The following is a 9,833-nucleotide window of genomic DNA, read 5'->3' on the forward strand; positions in this document are numbered from 1 at the left end:
ACACAGGAGGGGTACCCCTCCCTGCCACACGGCGTCCGCCTCCAGCCAGCAAAACAAAAGCTACAAGTGGAGAGAAAGCGACATTCCGAGAGGGAAGTAGCTAGAGGTTTCCTCCCAAATCCATGGTGCTAACTTACAGCACCGTCAGGTATTGACACATAAATGCGTTCCAGCCGGAAACAGGGCTGGGCACGTGCTGACAGTTGCTGACAATCACCTCTGAGGGGCGTGTTCTGATGGCCTCGCTCACGCACCTGCCGGGGCTCGCTTACCTAGTGCTATTTTTAGAGCAAACAGCTGGTGCTGGGGCCCCACACCCCACAGCTGGCTCAAGGTAGGAGAGGTGACCTCAGCAGCTTGGCTGGTGACAGGGAAGAGGGGAGGGAGGGAGGGAGAGAAGAGAGAGCGCAGACTGGGAGGGAAAGGGTGAGTGTCCCGGAGCTCAGCAGAGGCCTGTCTTGAGGAGGAGGAAATAGGCGGCAGGGTCTGGGTCTTGTGCACGCGCCCACGGTCAGCTCTGTGGGCTGCAGAGCATTCTGTCGAGCAGTGACGCCAGGGCGGGCCAGTCTTGCTGCGTGCCAAATCGGTGTTTGCAAACACCTCCCTACTCAGCCCATCCTCGGGGCCAAAGTCATTTCAAACCAGCGGCTGGAAGAGCCCCCAAGATGTGCAGCCTCCGCATCTGAGCACAGACACCCCGTTCTCCCCAACGGCAGCAAGCCAGGAAAAAACTGTGCAAAGATTCCACCCCCTTGAAAAAACCCCTTTATTAAAACCGATAAAACTGCAGGCCCTAAAATCACACTCGGTAAGCTGTGTCCACCTGTCGCTTTCTGGAGCTAGAAAGAGCTCCAGAGGCCCCCAGAGCCATGCTGCCCACGAGTGCCAAGGCCACGCCACCACTGAGCCCCGTCACGTGGCTGGTCCTAGCCGAGACGGGCTGTCAGTGCATCACGCACACCGGATTTCAAAGGCTTCCTCCGAAATTAAAGTGAAGCTTGTAAAGTATCCAGTTAATACTCTGAATATGTTTCACTCGCTGAAATAATGTTTGGGATATACTATAGGGTGTCCCAAAAGTCTCCAGACAAAGGAAAAATTTTGTGAAATTTTGTAATGAATATTTCATAAATAAAGGTATATTTAGCTACAGTTTCCCATTTTCCCTGCATATGGTGACTTTCGGGACACCTGGTCATTAAATAAACTCATTTAAGAAACTGGTTTCATACCATTGCACATCGCCTAGGATGAGTGTTATTGAGAAAACAGAAAACATCAAGTGTCGGCGAGGAGAAAAGTTCCAGGGGGACCCATCAGTGACCATCTGAGCACCTCCTGTGTGCACGGCACCCCGGCCCCCAGCGCGGCAGTCCTGCTATCACGCCCAGGTGACAGACGCAGAGAACGAGGCTCAGAGGGCTTGCCACAGACTCAGGAGTAGCAGTCTGTCACCCACACCCAGGCGTCCGACCACCTACGCAACTCTGGGATGGAGGAGCCGGGCATGTCCCCTTCACCTCCCCACGTCCTCACCACGGCACAAAAGCTGTGCTGGAAGCTGTAGGAGGTGGAGGACAAGGCACAAACTCGCAGTGACCTCCATAGCACGGAAAGGGTGCTGGGTGGGCAGGGGTGCGCTCCGGGCATGGGGGCAGGGTCCAGAGGCAGAAGACAGGATGGGAAGGGGGTCTTTGGCACGAGAGGGATGACTTAAAGCCACAGCGAAGGCAGGGAAGGGCGCTGGTAGGGAAGTGGCATCACACACAAATACCCCGAGTGTTTCTCAGAGGCCAAGTGGAGAAACGAAGCAGATGGCGGCTCTGGCCCCCCAGCATGCCACCCCCTCTGGACAGTGCCCTCGGGGTCTCTCTGGAGAAGCTCCCGTCCCGGGGGTGTGGCCCTGAGTCTGGTGGGGCCAACTGCCCGCTGGCTCATAGGGCAGCCATGTGACCCAGGCTGAGCTCCCAGAGCACTGGCTCAGAGGTGCGTGCAGGGAAACAAGGCGTGGATAGGGCCACGCGGTGCAGCGGCTGTAGCCTCAATGCCTTTGCTGCAGCTCCCAGGGAAGGAAAGCTCCTGTCTCCCGAGTTTGCGAGCTCCACGGGTGAGGCCGGCCTGCAGCTGCCAGGATCCACCATATGGAGAAGGCGGAGCCGGAGGTGGGGCTGGACCAGTCTTGGGGACACAGGTGGAGCCCCTGGATCTAGCTGTGCCTCGACACGCCCTGGGGATTCAGTTATGTGGCCAAGAAGTCCCTCCCCTCCATGCCCCTCTTTCTCTCTCTCCCTCTCTGTTCATAACATATTTTGAGTTAAAGGAGAAAGACACGAGGGGCCTTGACCACCACACTAAGGCAGCAGGACTTGGGAGCCCAAGCCAGGGGGTGCTGGTGACACTAACTGCCAGCCCTGGGGGAGGAGGCAGGTCTACAGTGTTTGCCAATTTCCATGGTGCAAATGTTCCCCCCATGGACAATTTCAAGGTACCAAGGCGACATTCCTGACCGCAAGGCTGGGGAGAGACCGCACGGCTGGCTCCTGGGGGCTGCTGCGAGCTGGCTCCAGCTACCATTGGCGCGCAGCCAGGGACCCAGATTTTCTTGCTAGAACATGACCTAAAATTCACGTTGGTTTGTTTGCACAGACCAGACTGAGGAACAGAGGTACTCATCTACCCACGGAGATTTTTCTGAGATCAAAACTCGCTCTGCATCAGAGAGAGCTTAACAAGACGAGCTGCTCCGTGTACACACCGTGCATATGGCAGGCTGTGCTCGCGTGTTGCTGCTGGTGGCATCGCAGACGCGGGCAGCACCACATGCCCAGTCCAGCCGCAGCTGAGCTCCTGTGTGGACGCTGGGCTGCCCGTTGGAAAACAAAATAAAAAGGACAACGGAGCCCGGCTTGAGATTCCGCCAAGGCAGTTATCCGGGCGCAGCCTTCACTGAGGTTTCCACATCAATGAACGCAGCTTTTCCTTGCACTGGGCAGAGACCGCTGCAGTTCTGAAGTCAGAGCCACAGCAGAGGAGCCTGGAGGTGGACGCTGGGCGGGGACGTGACGAGGGCCTCGGCGGGAAACCACACAGCCCACATTTCCACCGTGGCGCATCTCACGTTCTGAACAAGAACATGAGATCCAGGAAAGCAGGAGCCTCGTCAGCCTCACTGGTCGTCGAACCCCCCCATGTCCAGCAGTGATGGACAGACTGGTGGATGGACAGACGGAATGCTGGGTGGACGTGTGGGGCGGTGGATGGCTGGACAGATGGGAGGATGATGGATGTGTGGGGGGATGGATGAGGGATGGATGCACAAGCAAGTGGGAAGATGCACAGATGAATATATGGAGGATGGACAGGCGGGTGGATGGACAATGTGTGGGCAGATGGATGGAGGGACAGACGGATGGATGGATGAACACAAGTTATCCTTCTGTTCTCTATAAACTTGTAAGAAAGGCATTCAAGTGTCACCGAGCTTCACTACAACTCCGGCCTGTCCTGTCTTGGTGTCGGGACAAGCGGCCTCCCGGCAGGACTCAGCCTGGTCCAGACCCGGCTCTGCCCGAGCAGCGCCGCACGCCCTGGGCTCCGCTTCAGCGCTCTGAGTTCTCTCGTTTCCCCTGGGGTGGGAGAAAGTGCACCTGGCGCGGACGGAACGAGATGTTGATCGACCACCAAGCCAGGCCGGGCGCTGTGAGCCCCCAACGCGCATTGCGATTACTGGTTTCCCGACACACTGAGCATTCTCAGCTTCCTGACGTTGTATTTCTTTGGTAGCTCTGACTGATCCGCTTTAAAAATGTCCAAACTGGGCCTGTTAGAAAGGAAATGACACTGCAGGGTCACGGTGAAGCGGCCGTGTTATGGAAGAGCTGCTATAAGTTTTTAGAGCGATTTCTGGGACTGACCCATCTCAGGCACAGCTGCTTTTGCCTGCTGGGTTCTGATGCGCTGTGGTTCTGATCCTACTTCCTCTTTAAAATAAATCTGAAATGCACGAGCGAGTCCGTCTCAGGACCGTGGGGATCGCAGGCCCGACTTCCAAGACGGCCGAGGTCTGATGAGTTTGCACAGCCCTTCCTCCTTGTGTTTTGATGCTTAATTTTCAATTTGCATCTTTAAAAAGCTAAGATTTGATCCAGATGAGCTGGTCTGTTCTTGAAATATTTATCTGTAAAGAACACATTTCAGTGCCTCGTGGGGAGGGAGAGAACCCTTTTCGAGCTTAGAGTCTGACGTTATTTAAAGAGCGTTAAGGGGCATAGTGCCTCTAGCTCTGCGTTCCAGCTGTTACGAGGTTCGTTTGATGGTTCTGACGCTGGCACCAAGTAGGGGAGGCTCAAGGTCAGGAGCCCTGCTCCCTGGAAAGGCACCTACGTCACGCCGCAGAGCCCACGTGACGGCCGTCCCATGCCACATGACGCAGTGCACAGCCTTTGCATCTGTGCCAACCCTGACAAAAAGGCGAACATCTTTGAAGGCAAAAACATCTTGAAAATGCCCACGGTGCTTTCCTTCTGACAAACCCACCCGGCAGTTTTGTAAACTGCACGATTTCCAAAATCTTAAATGCCACATTAAAGAGCGGAGACACCTGGGCAGAGTCAGCTTCTTTGAAATCGCAAGACCGTGTGTGGTGGCCCAGTCCCAGCGGGCCCCATTACCCGGAAGCCATCTGGCTGGGATTCTGCAAGCCCAGCGAGGGGACAGGCCGCTGAGGATGGCCGAGGGCTTCTGCTGCACAAACACTTGTGAAAGCCTCATTCTGCAGACTGCCAGGTGCCTCACTGCAAGGAGTAAGTTGCTTCCCTCTCCAGAACTGTGCCATTTCCGTGGGCGCTGTATGCAAACAGCCGCGCAACCACGGAGGGGCTATGGAGTGGAATGTCCCGTGGCCCGGCTGCCTTACCCAGGGCCTCACCCTCCACATGCGCTAAGCTGTCACCACGGTGCCCGCAAACCCTGCAGCCTGCTTGTTGCTGGGTCCATGCTCTGAGCACAGGTACGCACTGCACACAGGCAGGGCGTGTCTGCGGGAAGGTGAGTTTTACCTTTGTTCTTCTTTTCCAGGTTTGTACTGATGTGTAACAGGCATGCAGTGAAGTGTGCTGGGTGTGTGGTCACGGCCTGATCAATTTTTACACGTGTGCCCATGTCCAAGTCTGACACCTGGATCTAGAACACGGCCGGCCCCCAGAATACTCCCTCATGGCCGCCCCCAGGCAGTGCCAGCCTCAGGTGAAGCCCATGGCTCTTACTGTCCCTGGTCAGTGTGGCAGGAGATAAAGGCTGCCCGAGATTGCCACACCCTAGTCCCAGCCCTTTGCAGGTGTGTTTAAGTTCAGGCCTTGGAGGTGGGGAGATCATCTGGGTGGGCCCTAAACGGGATCAAAAGGGTCTTTCTAAGAGGGAGGCAGGAGGGTTGGAGTCGGGGCAGGTGTGATTACGGGAGCAGAGTCGGAGTGGCACCGCGCCAGGAGCTGGCGAACACAGGCAGCTGCTAGGAGCTGAGAAAGGCTAGGAAACGGTTTCCCCAAAAACCTACAGAACGAAACAAGGCCCTGTTGACCCATGTCAGACATCTGACCGCCAGAGCTGTACAAGAATAATTCATGTTGCTTTCGCCACTGGGCCGTGGTCATTTGTCACAGAAGCAACAGGAGCTAATGTGGTTAGCTGTGTCTGCCACTGGGCTTCATGTAAATGGCATCGCATCCTGTGTCTCCTGGCTCCTCTCACTCAACATAACGTCTGTGATCGTCATCTGTGTCACTGCACACGCTGCAGTCTTCCACGGCTGGGCTGCACACCATCGCATGAACACGCCGCAGTCTCATCATGCATCCCGTCACGCATGCACACTGGGCAGTGTCCAGCATGTATGAACATGCCTCGACGTTTTCTGTCGTGACAGATACTCTCATTTGCCCCGGGAAAATTCCCAGAATTCTGGTATATGATCTCTGGAGCAACAGCACAGAGACATTTATGTTTAGCTTCACTCACGAGACCGTGGCAAACATTTTCCTGAGTGGCTGTACCAATCCTCACCTCCAAGAGCCATTTATTCACCCAAAATGACTTGTCTGAGCAACTGCCAGCGCCGCAGGGGATGGGGGTGCTGGGGGTGCGGCGGCGAGTGAGGCAACGGCCCCCTCTCAGGTCTCGGCATCACTGGGGTTGCAGGGCAACACCCAAAGGGAACATAAACTGCTCCACTCCAGGCGCTAAGAAGCTCAAGGAAGAGAACAGAACACGGTGGCAGGAGTGGCGTCCCTAAGGAGCTAACACTTCAGTCAAGTCCTGAATAATGAGAAAGAACCAGCTATGTGTAGAACCGGAGGAAGAACTTTCTAGAAAGAAGATGCAGGCTGGGAGAGGTGGCTCACGCCTGTAATCCCAACACTCTAGGAGGCCAAGTGGGAAGGATCGCTTGAGGCCAAGAGTTTGAGACCAGCCTGGGCAACATAGAGAGATGTCGTATCTATAAAAATATAGGAAAATTAGCCGGGCGTGGTGGTGCGCACCTGTATTCCCACGTACTCAGGAGGCTGAGGCAGGAGGATCGCTTGAGCCCAGGAAGTCAAGGCTGCAGTGACCTACGATGACGCCACTGCACTCCAGCCTGGGTGACAGAGTGAGAACCTGTCTCTAAAAATAGAAGAAGCAGTTGGATGTTGGCCACTAACTTGGGAATGAAGCTTTGCGTTTGTTCTCTTGGGTGTCTCCACAAGGATCTCCCAGTGGCCCTAGAAGCAGGCGCTCCCTCGCCTCCCGAGCACAGCAGATGGCGTCTGAATTTGCTGCACATCTGGGCAGAGCAACGGCTGTCCGGTTGGAGGGGAAACCGGCAGACCAGACGGGCACCTGGTCCCTGGCCTGTCAGCATCCTGAGAAACCCCGGCAGACCGCGACCCTGGAAGCAGGCACGCGGTCTTTTCTCTGAATGAAGATTTGGAAGATCCGGATCCAAACCAAGGGGCTGGGTTTACGTGACAAATGACAGTCAGGCTCTATGGAAATATACGTGTGACTAAGTTGCTCAGGAACAGGAATTTTACTTTTTGCAAGGCCTAGTCTAAATGTTTACCATGAAAAAAACCAGCAAGGGAGTTGGGACCCTCGGGTTACGTTTATATTTCAGGCTCGGATCTCGAGGTTGCGCCACACTGATCCCGCGAGCAGTTTCCTTGGCTTTTATCTTTACAAGATGGGAGAGGCTCCCATTGTCTAAAATTGTAATAGGCACCCGGGTGCATCTCCTAACGTGATGGGCGCGGGAGTGGCACGCTATCTCACAGCAGAGAGGGACACGGGTATCGTCGTCCAAGAGGGGCAAAGGTGAAAATGCATTGGGTGCGGCTTCTGGGACGTTGCCGAGGATCCTGGGAGGGGCGGAGTCAAAAGGAGAGGCTGGGGGACCCCTTGAAATCCACTCACAAGGACCCCAAAACAAAATATGCCCAGAAAAGGCATTTAGATGAATGTATTACACCAGTAACAATAAGGCAGCTTTTTCTTAATGTTCTCCCTAGAAAAAACCAAAACATCCTCACACACAAATCCCCGAAGCCCCTGGATGTTTGGCATTTCCCTTAAGAAAAAACTCAGGTTAACGGGAAATTGGCCTTCAGAAAAAAGAGTGCAATTTCCCCCAAAATCCCTGCCTGCACCGTCTCTGCGCCTCATCCAAGCAACGTGGAGAAAATCAGATCTCCGCTTTCAGGCCACGGTGACCACAACTGAGTCTCAAAGCCCCGGTCGGAGCCAGGTGTGCTGGGCGTGCTTAATGCCACCAGACATTTCAAAAAAGGCACCAAGCGTGAAATTTATTTGATGCCTTGATACAAAACCACCCTACCATTGTGGAGAAGAGCGAAAGGTGTGAAAATTAGACAAATTAACCCAACTTTCCAGAGAAACACCATTGTTTAACGCTTCAGCACTTGCCCTTGTTGTTTCTGGAAATAAAAGCAACCGGAACAAGCAGAGGAACCGGGGTGGCGGTGCAGGGGCCGCCTTCTCCTCAGCAGGGAGAAGGCACGTGCCCTGGGACGGTGGTGGTAGGAGCCCCGGCCCAGGACCCTGCCCACCTGACTCCGCCAGCTGCAACCGCTCACGGCCTCCCTGCCCAGCTCCAGCCCGGGAGTCAAAGCTGCACTTTCTCCTCGGTAGCACGTGAAAGGCACTGTCCTTTCATTAGTATTTAACTGAAGTTGTCAGTCACCTAATTGCTTCCATAAAATACAATTAATTAAGAATAACATGCAGAGATATCTACAGGAGCTGGAGATTGCACACTGCAATTTCTAGATTTTTTTTTCTGATAAACTCTTTCCTGCCAGACATTTTGCTGCTGTATTTAGATAAAGGGACAAGCTATTCCACCGTCAGAGACGTTGCTTTCCCCTTCGCCATTTGGGTTTCAGGATAAAGACAATTGAAAGTCTATTATTATCTGTTGCAGAAAAAGTGTCCCCCATGCGGAGTCAGGAGCATCAGCTGAAGCTCCGGTGGACAGGTTCAGACCCGGGGCCACGGGAGGTGAACACGGCCCCGCGTGAGCACACGGCTCTCCGCAGAGTGACGCCAAGTGCGGCACACCCTGGGTGCCGCAGAACTCCTCCCTGCTCCCCAAATTCGGCTGGCGCGTTTTCCACGAGACTATCTGACGCGAGCTACTACACCGGCACCGGCTGAGGAGGGCACGGAGGGTCATTTCCCAGCGCGTGCTGATCTCTAGAGAGGTGGCCACAGACCTCAGAGTGTGACGACCACCCAAAAGAAGCAAAGCAAAAACTGGGACACCACACCACCCCTGTCCTCAATCTCCACGTCCAGAAACAATGACAGTTATTCAGTGAGAAGAGCTGTGTTAGCTGAGGTTCAACAGCACACGCTGAAACGCCCTCAAGCTCACAAAGGAATATTTGCTCAAGTACACGAAGCCCAGAAGTCGGCAATCCAGAGATTACAGTGGCTGGGGTGGCAAAGACCAAGGCCCAGCTTCCTATCTTTCTGCCGTATGCACGTGTGGTTTTCATCTTCCAGGTCGCCTTGTGGTCCGGCTTGCCCCAGTGGTCGGTCCCGGTCGGGCGCAGAGTGAAGGAGAAACCTCCCCAAGGCCCTTTCGCGGACTCGGAAGTGTTGGCTTCAGTGACCCGAACGATCACACTCAGGAACCACCTCCTCAGCCCGTGTGGCTTACGTTCAAACAAAAGTATGCGCAATAGGTTTATGACAAGACAGCCAAAGAGGAAAACAAAGACTGTCCTAACTTTTCTAAGAGAAGGGATATCTCCAAGAATCTTCATCAGAAAGGCAGCTTGGAATATGTCTGAATCCTGTGTTTTTCCAGAACTTGCATGTGAATACATAGGGACAGAACGAATGATGCTCAAGAGATGTTTCAAAATACGTCCTCACTCAGCCGGATCCTACTGGCCCAGGTACAGTGTCCAGCCTGGGCGAAGTCACTGGAGTCACCAGGTGGGCTCCCTGCCAACCCCCGGGCTGCCGGGAGGTTAAAGTGCATTCGGAACAGGCCACGCCGGTCCAGGGCAGGTGGACCACTCACGTGGCCCTCCAGCTGCTCTCGTTCACTGTCCACTGAGAAATCAAAAGGTCAGATGGTGATGGACGGCTTTGGTGGGTAAGATTCGCGCCACAGAATGAAGTTTCAGCGGCTCATGGGGAACAGAGCATGACCTACTTCTCTCTTAGACGCAGGTGATTTTCCAACAGCGCCAGAACAGGAGGCCACGTCTGTGACAGTTAATTTACGTGCTGACTTGGCTGGGCCGCCGTGCCCGGATGTCGGGTCCAGC

The sequence above is a fragment of the Propithecus coquereli genome, unplaced genomic scaffold (assembly GCF_000956105.1).
Source record: "Propithecus coquereli isolate 6110/MARCELLA unplaced genomic scaffold, Pcoq_1.0 Scaffold725, whole genome shotgun sequence".
Classification (NCBI taxonomy): domain Eukaryota; kingdom Metazoa; phylum Chordata; class Mammalia; order Primates; family Indriidae; genus Propithecus; species Propithecus coquereli.